Here is a 21,432-nt window from a genome sequence, read left to right on the forward strand (position 1 = left end):
TTTAAACCCTAAACTGAACTTTTTCCATTCAGCCAGCATTAGGGTTTTAAACCCTAAACTGAGCTTTTCCATGCAATCAGCATTAGGGTTTTAAAACCCTAAACTGAATTTTCCCTTTAGTCAGCATTAGGGTTTTAAACCCTAAACTAAACTTTTCCTTTAATTAGCATTAGGGTTTTAAACCCTATTTTGAACTTTTTCCTGTCAGTTAGCATTAGGGTTTTAAACCCTAAACTGAATTTTCCCTTCAGTCAGCATTAGGGTTTTAAACCCTAAACTGAAGTTTTCCTTTAGTCAGCATTAGGGTTTTAAACCCTAAACTGAACTTTTTCCTTTCAGTCAGCATTAGGGTTTTAAACCCTAAACTGAATTTTCCCTTTAGTCAGCATTAGGGTTTTAAACCCTAAACTGAACTTTTTTCATTCAGCCAGCATTAGGGTTTTAAACCCTAAACTGAGCTTTTCCATGCAGTCAGCATTAGGGTTTTAAAACCCTAAACTGAATTTTCCCTTTAGTCAGCATTAGGGTTTTAAACCCTAAACTGAACTTTTCCTTTAATCAGCATTAGGGTTTTAAACCCTAAACTGAACTTTTTCCTTTCAGTCAGCATTAGGGTTTTAAACCCTAAACTGAATTTTCCCTTTAGTCAGTATTAGGGTTTTAAACCCTAAACTGAACTTTTTCCATTTAGTCAGCGTTAGGGTTTTAAACCCTAAACTGAACTTTTCCATTCAGTCAGCATTAGGGTTTTAAACCCTAAACTGAGCTTTTCCATGCAATCAGCATTAGGGTTTTAAACCCTAAACTGAATTTTTCCTTTAGTCAGCATTAGGGTTTTAAACCCTAAACTGAACTTTTTTCCATTCAGCCAGCATTAGGGTTTTAAACCCCAAACTGAGCTTTTCCATGCAATCAGCATTAGGGTTTTAAACCCTAAACTGAATTTTCCCTTCAGTCAGCATTAGGGTTCTAAACCCTAAACTGAATTTTTCCTTTAGTCAGCATTAGGGTTTTAAACCCTAAACTGAACTTTTTTCCATTCAGCCAGCATTAGGGTTTTAAACCCTAAACTGAGCTTTTCCATGCAATCAGCATTAGGGTTTTAAAACCCTAAACTGAATTTTCCCTTTAGTCAGCATTAGGGTTTTAAACCTTAAACTGAACTTTTCCTTTAATCAGCATTAGGGTTTTAAACCCTAAACTGAACTTTTTTCCATTCAGCCAGCATTAGGGTTTTAAACCCTAAACTGAATTTTCCCTTCAGTCAGCATTAGGGTTTTAAACCCTAAACTGAACTTTTCCTTTAGTCAGCATTAGGGTTTTAAACCCTAAACTGAACTTTTTCCTTTCAGTCAGCATTAGGGTTTTAAACCCTAAACTGAATTTTCCCTTTAGTCAGCATTAGGGTTTTAAACCCTAAACTGAACTTTTTTCATTCAGCCAACATTAGGGTTTTAAACCCTAAACTGAGCTTTTCCATGCAGTCAGCATTAGGGTTTTAAAACCCTAAACTGAATTTTCCCTTTAGTCAGCATTAGGGTTTTAAACCCTAAACTGAACTTTTCCTTTAATCAGCATTAGGGTTTTAAACCCTAAACTGAACTTTTTCCTTTCAGCCAGCATTAGGGTTTTAAACCCTAAACTGAGCTTTTCCATGAAGTCAGCATTAGGGTTTTAAAACCCTAAACTGAATTTTCCCTTTAGTCAGCATTAGGGTTTTAAACCCTAAACTGAACTTTTCCTTTAATCAGTATTAGGGTTTTAAACCCTAAACTGAACTTTTTCCTTTCAGTCAAGCATTAGGGTTTTAAACCCTAAACTGAATTTTCCCTTTAGTCAGCATTAGGGTTTTAAACCCTAAACTGAACTTTTTCCATTTAGTCAGCGTTAGGGTTTTAAACCCTAAACTGAACTTTACCATTCAGTCAGCATTAGGGTTTTAAACCCTAAACTGAACTTTTTCCATTCAGCCAGCATTAGGGTTTTAAACCCTAAACTGAGTTTTTCCATGCAATCAGCATTAGGGTTTTAAAACCCTAAACTGAATTTTCCCTTTAGTCAGCATTATGGTTTTAAACCCTAAACTGAACTTTTCCTTTAATCAGCATTTGGGTTTTAAACCCTAAACTGAACTTTTTCCTTTCAGTCTGCATTAAGGTTTTAAACCCTAAACTGAATTTTCCCTTCAGTCAGCATTAGGGTTTTAAACCCTAAACTGAACTTTTCCTTTAGTCAGCATTAGGGTTTTAAACCCCAAACTGAGCTTTTCCATGCAATCAGCATTAGGGTTTTAAACCCTAAACTGAATTTTCCCTTCAGTCAGCATTAGGGTTCTAAACCCTAAACTGAACTTTTCCTTTAGTCAGCATTAGGGTTTTAAACCCTAGACTGAACTTTTTTCCATTCAGCCAGCATTAGGGTTTTAAACCCTAAACTGAGGTTTTCATGCAGTCAGCATTAGGGTTTTAAAACCCTAAACTGAATTTTCCCTTTAGTCAGCATTAGGGTTTTAAACCCTAAACTGAACTTTTCCTTTAATCAGCATTAGGGTTTTAAACCCTAAACTGAACTTTTTCCTTTCAGTCAGCATTAGGGTTTTAAACCCTAAACTGAATTTTCCCTTCAGTCAGCATTAGGGTTTTAAACCCTAAACTGAACTTTTCCTTTAGTCAGCATTAGGGTTTTAAACCCTAAACTGAACTTTTTCCTTTCAGTCAGCATTAGGGTTTTAAACCCTAAACTGAATTTTCCCTTTAGTCAGCATTAGGGTTTTAAACCCTAAACTGAACTTTTTTCATTCAGCCAGCATTAGGGTTTTAAACCCTAAACTGAACTTTTCCATGCAGTCAGCATTAGGGTTTTAAAACCCTAAACTGAATTTTCCCTTTAGTCAGCATTAGGGTTTTAAACCCTAAACTGAACTTTTCCTTTAATCAGCATTAGGGTTTTAAACTCTAAACTGAACTTTTTCCTTTCAGTCAGCATTAGGGTTTTAAACCCTAAACTGAATTTTTCCTTTAGTCAGCATTAGGGTTTTAAACCCTAAACTGAACTTTTTCCATTTAGTCAGCGTTAGGGTTTTAAACCCTAAACTGAACTTTACCATTCAGTCAGCATTAGGGTTTTAAACCCTAAACTGAACTTTTTCATTCAGTCAGCATTAGGGTTTTAAACCCTAAACTGAATTTTTCCTTTCAGTCAGCATTAGGGTTTTAAAACCCTAAACTGAACTTTTCCATTCAGTCAGCATTAGGATTCTAAACCCTAAACTGAACTTTTCCTTTAGTCAGCGTTAGGGTTTTAAACCCTAAACTAAACTTTTTTCATTCAGCCAGCATTAGGGTTTTAAACCCTAAACTGAGCTTTTCCATGCAATCAGCATTAAGGTTTTAAACCCTAAACTAAATTTTTCCTTTAGTCAGCATTAGGGTTTTAAACCCTAAACTGAACTTTTTTCCATTCAGCCAGCATTAGGGTTTTAAACCCCAAACTGAGCTTTTCCATGCAATCAGCATTAGGGTTTTAAACCCTAAACTGAATTTTCCCTTCAGTCAGCATTAGGGTTCTAAACCCTAAACTGAACTTTTCCTTTAGTCAGCATTAGGGTTTTAAACCCTAAACTGAACTTTTTTCCATTCAGCCAGCATTAGGGTTTTAAACCCTAAACTGAGCTTTTCCATGCAATCAGCATTAGGGTTTTAAAACCCTAAACTGAATTTTCCCTTTAGTCAGCATTAGGGTTTTAAACCCTAAACTGAACTTTTCCTTTAATCAACATTAGGGTTTTAAACCCTAAACTGAACTTTTTCCTTTCAGTCAGCATTAGGGTTTTAAACCCTAAACTGAATTTTCCCTTTAGTCAGTATTAGGGTTTTAAACCCTAAACTGAACTTTTCCTTTAGCCAGCATTAGGGTTTTAAACCCTAAACTGAACTTTTTCCTTTCAGTCAGCATTAGGGTTTTAAACCCTAAATTGAATTTTCCCTTTAGTCAGCATTAGGGTTTTAAACCCTAAACTGAACTTTTTTCATTCAGCCAGCATTAGGGTTTTAAACCCTAAACTGAGCTTTTCCATGCAGTCAGCATTAAGGTTTTAAAACCCTAAACTGAATTTTCCCTTTAGTCAGCATTAGGGTTTTAAACCCTAAACTGAACTTTTCCTTTAATCAGCATTAGTATTTTAAACCCTAAACTGAACTTTTTCCTTTTAGTCAGCATTAGGGTTTTAAACCCTAAAATGAATTTTTCCCATTAGTCAGTATTAGGGTTTTAAACCCTAAACTGAACTTTTTCCATTTAGTCAGCGTTAGGGTTTTAAACCCTAAACTGAACTTTACCATTCAGTCAGCATTAGGGTTTTAAACCCTGAACTGAACTTTTTCATTCAGTTAGCATTAGGGTTTTAAACCCTAAACTGAATTTTTCCTTTAGTCAGCATTAGGGTTTTAAATCCTAAACTGAACTTTTTTCCATTCAGCCAGCATTAGGGTTTTAAACCCCAAACTGAGCTTTTCCATGCAATCAGCATTAGGGTTTTAAACCCTAAACTGAATTTTCCCGTCAGTCAGCATTAGGGTTCTAAACCCTAAACTGAACTTTTCCTTTAGTCAGCATTAGGGTTTTAAACCCTAAACTGAACTTTTTTCCATTCAGCCAGCATTAGGGTTTTAAACCCTAAACTGAGCTTTTCCATGCAATCAGCATTAGGGTTTTAAAACCCTAAACTGAATTTTCCCTTTAGTCAGCATTAGGGTTTTAAACCCTAAACTGAACTTTTCCTTTAGTCAACATTAGGGTTTTAAACCCTAAACTGAACTTTTTCCTTTCAGTCAGCATTAGGGTTTTAAACCCTAAACTGAATTTTCCCTTCAGTCAGCATTAGGGTTTTAAACCCTAAACTGAACTTTTCCTTTAGTCAGCATTAGGGTTTTAAACCCTAAACTGAACTTTTTCCTTTCAGTCAGCATTAGGGTTTTAAACCCTAAACTGAACTTTTCCATTCAGTCAGCATTAGGGTTTTAAACCCTAAACTGAACTCTTTCCATTTAGTCAGCATTAGGGTTTTAAACCCCTAAACTGAATTTTCCCTTTAGTCAGCATTAGGGTTTTAAACCCTAAACTGAACTTTTCCTTTAATCAGCATTAGGGTTTTAAACCCTAAACTGAACTTTTTCCTTTCAGTCAGCATTAGGGTTTTAAACCCTAAACTGAATTTTCCCTTTAGTCAGCATTAGGGTTTTAAACCCTAAACTGAACTTTTTCCATTTAGTCAGCGTTAGGGTTTTAAACCCTAAACTGAACTTTACCATTCAGTCAGCATTAGGGTTTTAAACCCTAAACTGAACTTTTTCCATTCAGCCAGCATTAGGGTTTTAAACCCTAAACTGAGTTTTTCCATGCAATCAGCATTAGGGTTTTAAAACCCTAAACTGAATTTTCCCTTTAGTCAGCATTATGGTTTTAAACCCTAAACTGAACTTTTCCTTTAATCAGCATTTGGGTTTTAAACCCTAAACTGAACTTTTTCCTTTCAGTCTGCATTAAGGTTTTAAACCCTAAACTGAATTTTCCCTTCAGTCAGCATTAGGGTTTTAAACCCTAAACTGAACTTTTCCTTTTAGTCAGCATTAGGGTTTTAAACCCCAAACTGAGCTTTTCCATGCAATCAGCATTAGGGTTTTAAACCCTAAACTGAATTTTCCCTTCAGTCAGCATTAGGGTTTTAAACCCTAAACTGAACTTTTCCTTTAGTCAGCATTAGGGTTTTAAACCCTAAACTGAACTTTTTCCTTTCAGTCAGCATTAGGGTTTTAAACCCTAAACTGAATTTTCCCTTTAGTCAGCATTAGGGTTTTAAACCCTAAACTGAACTTTTTTCATTCAGCCAGCATTAGGGTTTTAAACCCTAAACTGAGCTTTTCCATGCAGTCAGCATTAGGGTTTTAAAACCCTAAACTGAATTTTCCCTTTAGTCAGCATTAGGGTTTTAAACCCTAAACTGAACTTTTCCTTTAATCAGCATTAGGGTTTTAAACTCTAAACTGAACTTTTTCCTTTCAGTCAGCATTAGGGTTTTAAACCCTAAACTGAATTTTTCCTTTAGTCAGCATTAGGGTTTTAAACCCTAAACTGAACTTTTTCCATTTAGTCAGCGTTAGGGTTTTAAACCCTAAACTGAACTTTACCATTCAGTCAGCATTAGGGTTTTAAACCCTAAACTGAACTTTTTCATTCAGTCAGCATTAGGGTTTTAAACCCTAAACTGAATTTTTCCTTTCAGTCAGCATTAGGGTTTTAAAACCCTAAACTGAACTTTTCCATTCAGTCAGCATTAGGATTCTAAACCCTAAACTGAACTTTTCCTTTAGTCAGCGTTAGGGTTTTAAACCCTAAACTAAACTTTTTTCATTCAGCCAGCATTAGGGTTTTAAACCCTAAACTGAGCTTTTCCATGCAATCAGCATTAAGGTTTTAAACCCTAAACTAAATTTTTCCTTTAGTCAGCATTAGGGTTTTAAACCCTAAACTGAACTTTTTTCCATTCAGCCAGCATTAGGGTTTTAAACCCCAAACTGAGCTTTTCCATGCAATCAGCATTAGGGTTTTAAACCCTAAACTGAATTTTCCTTTTAGTCAGCATTAGGGTTTTAAACCCTAAACTGAACTTTTTTCCATTCAGCCAGCATTAGGGTTTTAAACCCTAAACTGAACTTTTTTCCATTCAGCCAGCATTAGGGTTTTAAACCCTAAACTGAGCTTTTCCATGCAATCAGCATTAGGGTTTTAAAACCCTAAACTGAATTTTCCCTTTAGTCAGCATTAGGGTTTTAAACCCTAAACTGAACTTTTCCTTTAGTCAGCATTAGGGTTTTAAACCCTAAACTGAACTTTTTCCTTTCAGTCAGCATTAGGGTTTTAAACCCTAAACTGAATTTTTCCTTCAGTCAGCATTAGGGTTTTAAACCCTAAACTGAACTTTTCCTTTAGTCAGCATTAGGGTTTTAAACCCTAAACTGAACTTTTTCCTTTCAGTCAGCATTAGGGTTTTAAACCCTAAACTGAATTTTCCCTTTAGTCAGCATTAGGGTTTTAAACCCTAAACTGAACTTTTTTCATTCAGCCAGCATTAGGGTTTTAAACCCTAAACTGAGCTTTTCCATGCAGTCAGCATTAGGGTTTTAAAACCCTAAACTGAATTTTCCCTTTAGTCAGCATTAGGGTTTTAAACCCTAAACTGAACTTTTCCTTTAATCAGCATTAGGGTTTTAAACCCTAAACTGAACTTTTTCCTTTCAGTCAGCATTAGGGTTTTAAACCCTAAACTGAATTTTCCCTTTAGTCAGTATTAGGGTTTTAAACCCTAAACTGAACTTTTTCCATTTAGTCAGCGTTAGGGTTTTAAACCCTAAACTGAACTTTTCCATTCAGCCAGCATTAGGGTTTTAAACCCTAAACTGAGCTTTTCCATGCAATCAGCATTAGGGTTTTAAACCCTAAACTGAATTTTTCCTTTAGTCAGCATTAGGGTTTTAAACCCTAAACTGAACTTTTTTCCATTCAGCCAGCATTAGGGTTTTAAACCCCAAACTGAGCTTTTCCATGCAATCAGCATTAGGGTTTTAAACCCTAAACTGAATTTTCCCTTCAGTCAGCATTAGGGTTCTAAACCCTAAACTGAACTTTTCCTTTAGTCAGCATTAGGGTTTTAAACCCTAAACTGAACTTTTTTCCATTCAGCCAGCATTAGGGTTTTAAACCCTAAACTGAGCTTTTCCATGCAATCAGCATTAGGGTTTTAAAACCCTAAACTGAATTTTTTCTTTAATCAACATTAGGGTTTTAAACCCTAAACTGAACTTTTTCCTTTCAGTCAGCATTAGGGTTTTAAACCCTAAACTGAATTTTCCCTTCAGTCAGCATTAGGGTTTTAAACCCTAAACTGAACTTTTCCTTTAGTCAGCATTAGGGTTTTAAACCCTAAACTGAACTTTTTCCTTTCAGTCAGCATTAGGGTTTTAAACCCTAAACTGAATTTTCCCTTTAGTCAGCATTAGGGTTTTAAACCCTAAACTGAACTTTTTTCATTCAGCCAGCATTAGGGTTTTAAACCCTAAACTGAGCTTTTCCATGCAGTCAGCATTAGGGTTTTAAAACCCTAAACTGAATTTTCCCTTTAGTCAGCATTAGGGTTTTAAACCCTAAACTGAACTTTTCCTTTAATCAGCATTAGGGTTTTAAACCCTAAACTGAACTTTTTCCTTTCAGTCAGCATTAGGGTTTTAAACCCTAAACTGAATTTTCCCTTTAGTCAGCATTAGGGTTTTAAACCCTAAACTGAACTTTTTCCATTTAGTCAGCGTTAGGGTTTTAAACCCTAAACTGAACTTTACCATTCAGTCAGCATTAGAGTTTTAAACCCTAAACTGAACTTTTTCATTCAGTCAGCATTAGGGTTTTAAACCCTAAACTGAATTTTTCCTTTCAGTCAGCATTAGGGTTTTAAAACCCTAAACTGAACTTTTCCATTCAGTCAGCATTAGGATTCTAAACCCTAAACTGAACTTTTCCTTTAGTCAGCATTAGGGTTTTAAACCCTAAACTGAACTTTTTTCCATTCAGCCAGCATTAGGGTTTTAAACCCTAAACTGAGCTTTTCCATGCAATCAGCATTAGGGTTTTAAAACCCTAAACTGAATTTTCCCTTTAGTCAGCATTAGGGTTTTAAACCCTAAACTGAACTTTTCCTTTAGTCAGCATTAGGGTTTTAAACCCTAAACTGAACTTTTTCCTTTCAGTCAGCATTAGGGTTTTAAACCCTAAACTGAATTTTCCTTCAGTCAGCATTAGGGTTCTAAACCCTAAACTGAACTTTTCCTTTAGTCAGCATTAGGGTTTTAAACCCTAGACTGAACTTTTTTCCATTCAGCCAGCATTAGGGTTTTAAACCCTAAACTGAGGTTTTCCATGCAATCAGCATTAGGGTTTTAAAACCCTAAACTGAATTTTCCCTTTAGTCAGCATTAGGGTTTTAAACCCTAAACTGAACTTTTCCTTCAATCAGCATTAGGGTTTTAAACCCTAAACTGAATTTTCCCTTCAGTCAACATTAGGGTTTTAAACCCTAAACTGAACTTTTCCTTTAGTCAGCATTAGGGTTTTAAACCCTAAACTGAACTTTTTCCTTTCAGTCAGCATTAGGGTTTTAAACCCTCAACTGATTTTTCTCTTTAGTCAGAATTAGGGTTTTAAACCCTAAACTGAACTTTTTTCATTCAGCCAGCATTAGGGTTTTAAACCCTAAACTGAACTTTTCCATGCAGTCAGCATTAGGGTTTTAAAACCCTAAACTGAATTTTCCCTTTAGTCAGCATTAGGGTTTTAAACCCTAAACTGAACTTTTCCTTTAATCAGCATTAGGGTTTTAAACCCTAAACTGAACTTTTTCCTTTCAGTCAGCATTAGGGTTTTAAACTCTAAACTGAATTTTCCCTTTAGTCAGCATTAGGGTTTTAAACCCTAAACTGAACTTTTTCCATTTAGTCAGCGTTAGGGTTTTAAACCCTAAACTGAACTTTACCATTCAGTTAGCATTAGGGTTTTAAACCCTAAACTGAACTTTTTCATTCAGTCAGCATTAGGGTTTTCAACCCTAAACTTAATTTTTCCTTTCAGTCAGCATTAGGGTTTTAAAACCCTAAACTAAACTTTTCCATTCAGTCAGCATTAAGATTCTAAACCCTAAACTGAACTTTTCCTTTAGTCAGCATTAGGGTTTTAAACCCTAAACTGAACTTTTTTCCATTCAGCCAGCATTAGGGTTTTAAACCCTAAACTGAGCTTTTCCATGCAATCAGCATTAGGGTTTTAAAACCATAAACTGAATTTTCCCTTTAGTCAGCATTAGGGTTTTAAACCCTAAACTGAACTTTTCCTTTAATCAGCATTAGGGTTTTAAACCCTAAACTGAACTTTTTCCTTTCAGTAAGTATTAGGGTTTTAAACCCTAAACTGAATTTTCCCTTCAGTCAGCATTAGGGTTTTAAACCCTAAACTGAACTTTTCCTTTAGTCAGCATTAGGGTTTTAAACCCTAAACTGAACTTTTTCCTTTCAGTCAGCATTAGGGTTTTAAACCCTAAACTGAATTTTCCCTTTAGTCAGCATTAGGGTTTTAAACCCTAAACTGAACTTTTTTCATTCAGCCAGCATTAGGGTTTTAAACCCTAAACTGAGCTTTTCCATGCAGTCAGCATTAGGGTTTTAAAACCCTAAACTGAATTTTCCCTTTAGTCAGCATTAGGGTTTTAAACCCTAAACTGAACTTTTCCTTTAATCAGCATTAGGGTTTTAAACCCTAAACTGAACTTTTTCCTTTCAGTCAGCATTAGGGTTTTAAACCCTAAACTGAATTTTCCCTTTAGTCAGTATTAGGGTTTTAAACCCTAAACTGAACTTTTTCCATTTAGTCAGCGTTAGGGTTTTAAACCCTAAACTGAACTTTTCCATTCAGCCAGCATTAGGGTTTTAAACCCTAAACTGAGCTTTTCCATGCAATCAGCATTAGGGTTTTAAACCCTAAACTGAATTTTTCCTTTAGTCAGCATTAGGGTTTTAAACCCTAAACTGAACTTTTTTCCATTCAGCCAGCATTAGGGTTTTAAACCCCAAACTGAGCTTTTCCATGCAATCAGCATTAGGGTTTTAAACCCTAAACTGAATTTTCCCTTCAGTCAGCATTAGGGTTCTAAACCCTAAACTGAACTTTTCCTTTAGTCAGCATTAGGGTTTTAAACCCTAAACTGAACTTTTTTCCATTCAGCCAGCATTAGGGTTTTAAACCCTAAACTGAGCTTTTCCATGCAATCAGCATTAGGGTTTTAAAACCCTAAACTGAATTTTCCCTTTAGTCAGCATTAGGGTTTTAAACCCTAAACTGAACTTTTTCTTTAATCAACATTAGGGTTTTAAACCCTAAACTGAACTTTTTCCTTTCAGTCAGCATTAGGGTTTTAAACCCTAAACTGAATTTTCCCTTCAGTCAGCATTAGGGTTTTAAACCCTAAACTGAACTTTTCCTTTAGTCAGCATTAGGGTTTTAAACCCTAAACTGAACTTTTTCCTTTCAGTCAGCATTAGGGTTTTAAACCCTAAACTGAATTTTCCCTTTAGTCAGCATTAGGGTTTTAAACCCTAAACTGAACTTTTTTCATTCAGCCAGCATTAGGGTTTTAAACCCTAAACTGAGCTTTTCCATGCAGTCAGCATTAGGGTTTTAAAACCCTAAACTGAATTTTCCCTTTAGTCAGCATTAGGGTTTTAAACCCTAAACTGAACTTTTCCTTTAATCAGCATTAGGGTTTTAAACCCTAAACTGAACTTTTTCCTTTCAGTCAGCATTAGGGTTTTAAACCCTAAACTGAATTTTCCCTTTAGTCAGCATTAGGGTTTTAAACCCTAAACTGAACTTTTTCCATTTAGTCAGCGTTAGGGTTTTAAACCCTAAACTGAACTTTACCATTCAGTCAGCATTAGAGTTTTAAACCCTAAACTGAACTTTTTCATTCAGTCAGCATTAGGGTTTTAAACCCTAAACTGAATTTTTCCTTTCAGTCAGCATTAGGGTTTTAAAACCCTAAACTGAACTTTTCCATTCAGTCAGCATTAGGATTCTAAACCCTAAACTGAACTTTTCCTTTAGTCAGCATTAGGGTTTTAAACCCTAAACTGAACTTTTTTCCATTCAGCCAGCATTAGGGTTTTAAACCCTAAACTGAGCTTTTCCATGCAATCAGCATTAGGGTTTTAAAACCCTAAACTGAATTTTCCCTTTAGTCAGCATTAGGGTTTTAAACCCTAAACTGAACTTTTCCTTTAGTCAGCATTAGGGTTTTAAACCCCAAACTGAGCTTTTCCATGCAATCAGCATTAGGGTTTTAAACCCTAAACTGAATTTTCCCTTCAGTCAGCATTAGGGTTCTAAACCCTAAACTGAACTTTTCCTTTAGTCAGCATTAGGGTTTTAAACCCTAGACTGAACTTTTTTCCATTCAGCCAGCATTAGGGTTTTAAACCCTAAACTGAGGTTTTCCATGCAATCAGCATTAGGGTTTTAAAACCCTAAACTGAATTTTCCCTTTAGTCAGCATTAGGGTTTTAAACCCTAAACTGAACTTTTCCTTCAATCAGCATTAGGGTTTTAAACCCTAAACTGAATTTTCCCTTCAGTCAACATTAGGGTTTTAAACCCTAAACTGAACTTTTCCTTTAGTCAGCATTAGGGTTTTAAACCCTAAACTGAACTTTTTCCTTTCAGTCAGCATTAGGGTTTTAAACCCTAAACTGATTTTTCTCTTTAGTCAGAATTAGGGTTTTAAACCCTAAACTGAACTTTTTTCATTCAGCCAGCATTAGGGTTTTAAACCCTAAACTGAACTTTTCCATGCAGTCAGCATTAGGGTTTTAAAACCCTAAACTGAATTTTCCCTTTAGTCAGCATTAGGGTTTTAAACCCTAAACTGAACTTTTCCTTTAATCAGCATTAGGGTTTTAAACCCTAAACTGAACTTTTTCCTTTCAGTCAGCATTAGGGTTTTAAACTCTAAACTGAATTTTCCCTTTAGTCAGCATTAGGGTTTTAAACCCTAAACTGAACTTTTTCCATTTAGTCAGCGTTAGGGTTTTAAACCCTAAACTGAACTTTACCATTCAGTTAGCATTAGGGTTTTAAACCCTAAACTGAACTTTTTCATTCAGTCAGCATTAGGGTTTTCAACCCTAAACTTAATTTTTCCTTTCAGTCAGCATTAGGGTTTTAAAACCCTAAACTGAACTTTTCCATTCAGTCAGCATTAAGATTCTAAACCCTAAACTGAACTTTTCCTTTAGTCAGCATTAGGGTTTTAAACCCTAAACTGAACTTTTTTCCATTCAGCCAGCATTAGGGTTTTAAACCCTAAACTGAGCTTTTCCATGCAATCAGCATTAGGGTTTTAAAACCATAAACTGAATTTTCCCTTTAGTCAGCATTAGGGTTTTAAACCCTAAACTGAACTTTTCCTTTAATCAGCATTAGGGTTTTAAACCCTAAACTGAACTTTTTCCTTTCAGTAAGTATTAGGGTTTTAAACCCTAAACTGAATTTTCCCTTCAGTCAGCATTAGGGTTTTAAACCCTAAACTGAACTTTTCCTTTAGTCAGCATTAGGGTTTTAAACCCTAAACTGAACTTTTTCCTTTCAGTCAGCATTAGGGTTTTAAACCCTAAACTGAATTTTCCCTTTAGTCAGCATTAGGGTTTTAAACCCTAAACTGAACTTTTTTCATTCAGCCAGCATTAGGGTTTTAAACCCTAAACTGAGCTTTTCCATGCAGTCAGCATTAGGGTTTTAAAACCCTAAACTGAATTTTCCCTTTAGTCAGCATTAGGGTTTTAAACCCTAAACTGAACTTTTCCTTTAATCAACATTAGGGTTTTAAACCCTAAACTGAACTTTTTCCATTTAGTCAGCGTTAGGGTTTTAAACCCTAAACTGAACTTTACCATTCAGTCAGCATTAGGGTTTTAAACCCTAAACTGAACTTTTTCATTCAGTCAGCATTAGGGTTTTAAACCCTAAACTGAATTTTTCCTTTCAGTCAGCATTAGGGTTTTAAAACCCTAAACTGAACTTTTCCATTCAGTCAGCATTAGGATTTTAAACCCTAAACTGAACTTTTCCTTTAGTCAGCGTTAGGGTTTTAAACCCTAAACTAAACTTTTTTCATTCAGCCAGCATTAGGGTTTTAAACCCTAAACTGAGCTTTTCCATGCAATCAGCATTAAGGTTTTAAACCCTAAACTAAATTTTTCCTTTAGTCAGCATTAGGGTTTTAAACCCTAAACTGAACTTTTTTCCATTCAGCCAGCATTAGGGTTTTAAACCCCAAACTGAGCTTTTCCATGCAATCAGCATTAGGGTTTTAAACCCTAAACTGAATTTTCCCTTCAGTCAGCATTAGGGTTCTAAACCCTAAACTGAACTTTTCCTTTAGTCAGCATTAGGGTTTTAAACCCTAAACTGAACTTTTTTCCATTCAGCCAGCATTAGGGTTTTAAACCCTAAACTGAGCTTTTCCATGCAATCAGCATTAGGGTTTTAAAACCCTAAACTGAATTTTCTCTTTAGTCAGCATTAGGGTTTTAAACCCTAAACTGAACTTTTCCTTTAATCAACATTAGGGTTTTAAACCCTAAACTGAACTTTTTCCTTTCAGTCAGCATTAGGGTTTTAAACCCTAAACTGAATTTTCTCTTCAGTCAGCATTAGGGTTTTAAACCCTAAACTGAACTTTTCCTTTAATCAACATTAGGGTTTTAAACCCTAAACTGAACTTTTTCCTTTCAGTCAGCATTAGGGTTTTAAACCCTAAATTGAATTTTCCCTTTAGTCAGCATTAGGGTTTTAAACCCTAAACTGAACTTTTTTCATTCAGCCAGCATTAGGGTTTTAAACCCTAAACTGAGCTTTTCCATGCAGTCAGCATTAAGGTTTTAAAACCCTAAACTGAATTTTCCCTTTAGTCAGCATTAGGGTTTTAAACCCTAAACTGAACTTTTCCTTTAATCAGCATTAGGATTTTAAACCCTAAACTGAACTTTTTCCTTTCAGTCAGCATTAGGGTTTTAAACCCTAAAATGAATTTTCCCATTAGTCAGTATTAGGGTTTTAAACCCTAAACTGAACTTTTTCCATTTAGTCAGCGTTAGGGTTTTAAACCCTAAACTGAACTTTACCATTCAGTCAGCATTAGGGTTTTAAACCCTAAACTGAACTTTTTCATTCAGTTAGCATTAGGGTTTTAAACCCTAAACTGAATTTTTCCTTTCGTCAGCATTAGGGTTTTAAACCCTAAACTGATCTTTTCCTTTAGTCAGCATTAGGGTTTTAAACCCCAAACTGAGCTTTTCCATGCAATCAGCATTAGGGTTTTAAACCCTAAACTGAATTTTCCCTTCAGTCAGCATTAGGGTTCTAAACCCTAAACTGAACTTTTCCTTTAGTCAGCATTAGGGTTTTAAACCCTAGACTGAACTTTTTTCCATTCAGCCAGCATTAGGGTTTTAAACCCTAAACTGAGGTTTTCCATGCAATCAGCATTAGGGTTTTAAAACCCTAAACTGAATTTTCCCTTTAGTCAGCATTAGGGTTTTAAACCCTAAACTGAACTTTTCCTTCAATCAGCATTAGGGTTTTAAACCCTAAACTGAATTTTCCCTTCAGTCAACATTAGGGTTTTAAACCCTAAACTGAACTTTTCCTTTAGTCAGCATTAGGGTTTTAAACCCTAAACTGAACTTTTTCCTTTCAGTCAGCATTAGGGTTTTAAACCCTCAACTGATTTTTCTCTTTAGTCAGAATTAGGGTTTTAAACCCTAAACTGAACTTTTTTCATTCAGCCAGCATTAGGGTTTTAAACCCTAAACTGAACTTTTCCATGCAGTCAGCATTAGGGTTTTAAAACCCTAAACTGAATTTTCCCTTTAGTCAGCATTAGGGTTTTAAACCCTAAACTGAACTTTTCCTTTAATCAGCATTAGGGTTTTAAACCCTAAACTGAACTTTTTCCTTTCAGTCAGCATTAGGGTTTTAAACTCTAAACTGAATTTTCCCTTTAGTCAGCATTAGGGTTTTAAACCCTAAACTGAACTTTTTCCATTTAGTCAGCGTTAGGGTTTTAAACCCTAAACTGAACTTTACCATTCAGTTAGCATTAGGGTTTTAAACCCTAAACTGAACTTTTTCATTCAGTCAGCATTAGGGTTTTCAACCCTAAACTTAATTTTTCCTTTCAGTCAGCATTAGGGTTTTAAAACCCTAAACTGAACTTTTCCATTCAGTCAGCATTAAGATTCTAAACCCTAAACTGAACTTTTCCTTTAGTCAGCATTAGGGTTTTAAACCCTAAACTGAACTTTTTTCCATTCAGCCAGCATTAGGGTTTTAAACCCTAAACTGAGCTTTTCCATGCAATCAGCATTAGGGTTTTAAAACCATAAACTGAATTTTCCCTTTAGTCAGCGTTAGGGTTTTAAACCCTAAACTGAACTTTTCCTTTAATCAGCATTAGGGTTTTAAACCCTAAACTGAACTTTTTCCTTTCAGTAAGTATTAGGGTTTTAAACCCTAAACTGAATTTTCCCTTCAGTCAGCATTAGGGTTTTAAACCCTAAACTGAACTTTTCCTTTAGTCAGCATTAGGGTTTTAAACCCTAAACTGAACTTTTTCCTTTCAGTCAGCATTAGGGTTTTAAACCCTAAACTGAATTTTCCCTTTAGTCAGCATTAGGGTTTTAAACCCTAAACTGAACTTTTCCTTTAGTCAGCATTAGGGTTTTAAACCCTAAACTGAACTTTTTCCTTTCAGTCAGCATTAGGGTTTTAAACCCTAAACTGAATTTTCCCTTTAGTCAGCATTAGGGTTTTAAACCCTAAACTGAACTTTTTTCATTCAGCCAGCATTAGGGTTTTAAACCCTAAACTGAGCTTTTCCATGCAGTCAGCATTAGGGTTTTAAAACCCTAAACTGAATTTTCCCTTTAGTCAGCATTAGGGTTTTAAACCCTAAACTGAACTTTTCCTTTAATCAGCATTAGGGTTTTAAACCCTAAACTGAACTTTTTCCTTTCAGTCAGCATTAGGGTTTTAAACCCTAAACTGAATTTTCCCTTTAGTCAGTATTAGGGTTTTAAACCCTAAACTGAACTTTTTCCATTTAGTCAGCGTTAGGGTTTTAAACCCTAAACTGAACTTTTCCATTCAGCCAGCATTAGGGTTTTAAACCCTAAACTGAGCTTTTCCATGCAATCAGCATTAGGGTTTTAAACCCTAAACTGAATTTTTCCTTTAGTCAGCATTAGGGTTTTAAACCCTAAACTGAACTTTTTTCCATTCAGCCAGCATTAGGGTTTTAAACCCCAAACTGAGCTTTTCCATGCAATCAGCATTAGGGTTTTAAACCCTAAACTGAATTTTCCCTTCAGTCAGCATTAGGGTTCTAAACCCTAAACTGAACTTTTCCTTTAGTCAGCATTAGGGTTTTAAACCCTAAACTGAACTTTTTTCCATTCAGCCAGCATTAGGGTTTTAAACCCTAAACTGAGCTTTTCCATGCAATCAGCATTAGGGTTTTAAAACCCTAAACTGAATTTTCCCTTTAGTCAGCATTAGGGTTTTAAACCCTAAACTGAACTTTTTCTTTAATCAACATTAGGGTTTTAAACCCTAAACTGAACTTTTTCCTTTCAGTCAGCATTAGGGTTTTAAACCCTAAACTGAATTTTCCCTTCAGTCAGCATTAGGGTTTTAAACCCTAAACTGAACTTTTCCTTTAGTCAGCATTAGGGTTTTAAACCCTAAACTGAACTTTTTCCTTTCAGTCAGCATTAGGGTTTTAAACCCTAAACTGAATTTTCCCTTTAGTCAGCATTAGGGTTTTAAACCCTAAACTGAACTTTTTTCATTCAGCCAGCATTAGGGTTTTAAACCCTAAACTGAGCTTTTCCATGCAGTCAGCATTAGGGTTTTAAAACCCTAAACTGAATTTTCCCTTTAGTCAGCATTAGGGTTTTAAACCCTAAACTGAACTTTTCCTTTAATCAGCATTAGGGTTTTAAACCCTAAACTGAACTTTTTCCTTTCAGTCAGCATTAGGGTTTTAAACCCTAAACTGAATTTTCCCTTTAGTCAGCATTAGGGTTTTAAACCCTAAACTGAACTTTTTCCATTTAGTCAGCGTTAGGGTTTTAAACCCTAAACTGAACTTTACCATTCAGTCAGCATTAGAGTTTTAAACCCTAAACTGAACTTTTTCATTCAGTCAGCATTAGGGTTTTAAACCCTAAACTGAATTTTTCCTTTCAGTCAGCATTAGGGTTTTAAAACCCTAAACTGAACTTTTCCATTCAGTCAGCATTAGGATTCTAAACCCTAAACTGAACTTTTCCTTTAGTCAGCATTAGGGTTTTAAACCCTAAACTGAACTTTTTTCCATTCAGCCAGCATTAGGGTTTTAAACCCTAAACTGAGCTTTTCCATGCAATCAGCATTAGGGTTTTAAAACCCTAAACTGAATTTTCCCTTTAGTCAGCATTAGGGTTTTAAACCCTAAACTGAACTTTTCCTTTAGTCAGCATTAGGGTTTTAAACCCCAAACTGAGCTTTTCCATGCAATCAGCATTAGGGTTTTAAACCCTAAACTGAATTTTCCCTTCAGTCAGCATTAGGGTTCTAAACCCTAAACTGAACTTTTCCTTTAGTCAGCATTAGGGTTTTAAACCCTAGACTGAACTTTTTTCCATTCAGCCAGCATTAGGGTTTTAAACCCTAAACTGAGGTTTTCCATGCAATCAGCATTAGGGTTTTAAAACCCTAAACTGAATTTTCCCTTTAGTCAGCATTAGGGTTTTAAACCCTAAACTGAACTTTTCCTTCAATCAGCATTAGGGTTTTAAACCCTAAACTGAATTTTCCCTTCAGTCAACATTAGGGTTTTAAACCCTAAACTGAACTTTTCCTTTAGTCAGCATTAGGGTTTTAAACCCTAAACTGAACTTTTTCCTTTCAGTCAGCATTAGGGTTTTAAACCCTAAACTGATTTTTCTCTTTAGTCAGAATTAGGGTTTTAAACCCTAAACTGAACTTTTTTCATTCAGCCAGCATTAGGGTTTTAAACCCTAAACTGAACTTTTCCATGCAGTCAGCATTAGGGTTTTAAAACCCTAAACTGAATTTTCCCTTTAGTCAGCATTAGGGTTTTAAACCCTAAACTGAACTTTTCCTTTAATCAGCATTAGGGTTTTAAACCCTAAACTGAACTTTTTCCTTTCAGTCAGCATTAGGGTTTTAAACTCTAAACTGAATTTTCCCTTTAGTCAGCATTAGGGTTTTAAACCCTAAACTGAACTTTTTCCATTTAGTCAGCGTTAGGGTTTTAAACCCTAAACTGAACTTTACCATTCAGTTAGCATTAGGGTTTTAAACCCTAAACTGAACTTTTTCATTCAGTCAGCATTAGGGTTTTCAACCCTAAACTTAATTTTTCCTTTCAGTCAGCATTAGGGTTTTAAAACCCTAAACTGAACTTTTCCATTCAGTCAGCATTAAGATTCTAAACCCTAAACTGAACTTTTCCTTTAGTCAGCATTAGGGTTTTAAACCCTAAACTGAACTTTTTTCCATTCAGCCAGCATTAGGGTTTTAAACCCTAAACTGAGCTTTTCCATGCAATCAGCATTAGGGTTTTAAAACCATAAACTGAATTTTCCCTTTAGTCAGCATTAGGGTTTTAAACCCTAAACTGAACTTTTCCTTTAATCAGCATTAGGGTTTTAAACCCTAAACTGAACTTTTTCCTTTCAGTAAGTATTAGGGTTTTAAACCCTAAACTGAATTTTCCCTTCAGTCAGCATTAGGGTTTTAAACCCTAAACTGAACTTTTCCTTTAGTCAGCATTAGGGTTTTAAACCCTAAACTGAACTTTTTCCTTTCAGTCAGCATTAGGGTTTTAAACCCTAAACTGAATTTTCCCTTTAGTCAGCATTAGGGTTTTAAACCCTAAACTGAACTTTTTTCATTCAGCCAGCATTAGGGTTTTAAACCCTAAACTGAGCTTTTCCATGCAGTCAGCATTAGGGTTTTAAAACCCTAAACTGAATTTTCCCTTTAGTCAGCATTAGGGTTTTAAACCCTAAACTGAACTTTTCCTTTAATCAACATTAGGGTTTTAAACCCTAAACTGAACTTTTTCCATTTAGTCAGCGTTAGGGTTTTAAACCCTAAACTGAACTTTACCATTCAGTCAGCATTAGGGTTTTAAACCCTAAACTGAACTTTTTCATTCAGTCAGCATTAGGGTTTTAAACCCTAAACTGAATTTTTCCTTTCAGTCAGCATTAGGGTTTTAAAACCCTAAACTGAACTTTTCCATTCAGTCAGCATTAGGATTTTAAACCCTAAACTGAACTTTTCCTTTAGTCAGCGTTAGGGTTTTAAACCCTAAACTAAACTTTTTTCATTTAGCCAGCATTAGGATTTTAAACCCTAAACTGAGCTTTTCCATGCAATCAGCATTAAGGTTTTAAACCCTAAACTAAATTTTTCCTTTAGTCAGCATTAGGGTTTTAAACCCTAAACTGAACTTTTTTCCATTCAGCCAGCATTAGGGTTTTAAACCCCAAACTGAGCTTTTCCATGCAATCAGCATTAGGGTTTTAAACCCTAAACTGAATTTTCCCTTCAGTCAGCATTAGGGTTCTAAACCCTAAACTGAACTTTTCCTTTAGTCAGCATTAGGGTTTTAAACCCTAAACTGAACTTTTTTCCATTCAGCCAGCATTAGGGTTTTAAACCCTAAACTGAGCTTTTCCATGCAATCAGCATTAGGGTTTTAAAACCCTAAACTGAATTTTCTCTTTAGTCAGCATTAGGGTTTTAAACCCTAAACTGAACTTTTCCTTTAATCAACATTAGGGTTTTAAACCCTAAACTGAACTTTTTCCTTTCAGTCAGCATTAGGGTTTTAAACCCTAAACTGAATTTTCTCTTCAGTCAGCATTAGGGTTTTAAACCCTAAACTGAACTTTTCCTTTAATCAACATTAGGGTTTTAAACCCTAAACTGAACTTTTTCCTTTCAGTCAGCATTAGGGTTTTAAACCCTAAATTGAATTTTCCCTTTAGTCAGCATTAGGGTTTTAAACCCTAAACTGAACTTTTTTCATTCAGCCAGCATTAGGGTTTTAAACCCTAAACTGAGCTTTTCCATGCAGTCAGCATTAAGGTTTTAAAACCCTAAACTGAATTTTCCCTTTAGTCAGCATTAGGGTTTTAAACCCTAAACTGAACTTTTCCTTTAATCAGCATTAGGATTTTAAACCCTAAACTGAACTTTTTCCTTTCAGTCAGCATTAGGGTTTTAAACCCTAAAATGAATTTTCCCATTAGTCAGTATTAGGGTTTTAAACCCTAAACTGAACTTTTTCCATTTAGTCAGCGTTAGGGTTTTAAACCCTAAACTGAACTTTACCATTCAGTCAGCATTAGGGTTTTAAACCCTAAACTGAACTTTTTCATTCAGTTAGCATTAGGGTTTTAAACCCTAAACTGAATTTTTCCTTTCGTCAGCATTAGGGTTTTAAACCCTAAACTGAACTTTTTTCCATTCAGCCAGCATTAGGGTTTTAAACCCCAAACTGAGCTTTTCCATGCAATCAGCATTAGGGTTTTAAACCCTAAACTGAATTTTCCCGTCAGTCAGCATTAGGGTTCTAAACCCTAAACTGAACTTTTCCTTTAGTCAGCATTAGGGTTTTAAACCCTAAACTGAACTTTTTTCCATTCAGCCAGCATTAGGGTTTTAAACCCTAAACTGAGCTTTTCCATGCAATCAGCATTAGGG

This window comes from Nicotiana sylvestris, chromosome 8 (assembly GCF_000393655.2).
Source record: "Nicotiana sylvestris chromosome 8, ASM39365v2, whole genome shotgun sequence".
Lineage (NCBI taxonomy): Eukaryota > Viridiplantae > Streptophyta > Magnoliopsida > Solanales > Solanaceae > Nicotiana > Nicotiana sylvestris.